At 41.9% G+C, this 676-nt stretch overlaps 1 pseudogene; it reads left to right on the top strand.

Moving 5' to 3' along the window:
• LOC108776672 (cytoplasmic dynein 1 intermediate chain 1 pseudogene) overlaps nt 1–669 on the top strand; it is a 1,783-nt pseudogene extending 1,114 nt beyond the window's left edge.
• Nucleotides 670–676: the final 7 nt, after the last annotated feature.

Here is a 676-nt window from a genome sequence, read left to right as displayed (position 1 = left end):
ACACAATTTGATTAGCATTTCGACAGACGGCAAATTATGCTCATGGATATGCTGTCACAACCGCAAGAGGCATTGGAATTGCACACGAAGTAATCTAAAGCAATCGCCGCTATGTGTTTGGCCTTCTCGCACTGTTAATAATTTCGTCATGGGAAGTGAGGACGGAATTACTGTTTACTTAGGTAAGTGCAGTTGTCCATGTATGTGAAAATGTTGAAAAATAATTTGTAAAAATTACTAACATTTTAACATTTTGTTGAATAGCCTGTTGACATGGTAGCCGCGCTGGATTGACAGAAATATATGAGGTCATCCGAGACCTGTCACTAGTATTAACGCACATGCAGTGCAAGGCGATATAGACTTCTCCCATCTATTCCTGACATCTTCCCTCGACTGGACTATCAAACTTGGGAGCCTGAAAGAGAACAAACCGCTTTACTCTTTTGAACATAATGACGACTATGTTTATGACGTTGCTTGATCTCCAAAACATCCGGCGCTGTTGACGATTTGGGCAGATTAGATTTGTGAAAACTGAATCAAGATACGGAGGTACCTACCGCCAGCGTTGACGAATGTCCTGCTCTGAATAAAGTATCACGCCAAGCGTGCATGTTACTTATCGGAAATGATACTGGTAAAATATGGGTCTATGACGTCGCCGAGGTACGTA

The sequence above is a fragment of the Cyphomyrmex costatus genome, unplaced genomic scaffold, assembly GCF_001594065.2.
Source record: "Cyphomyrmex costatus isolate MS0001 unplaced genomic scaffold, Ccosl1.0 scaffold374, whole genome shotgun sequence".
Classification (NCBI taxonomy): Eukaryota; Metazoa; Arthropoda; class Insecta; order Hymenoptera; family Formicidae; genus Cyphomyrmex; species Cyphomyrmex costatus.
Note: the sequence above shows the minus strand (reverse complement) of the source record. Positions and strands in the feature narration are given on the sequence as shown.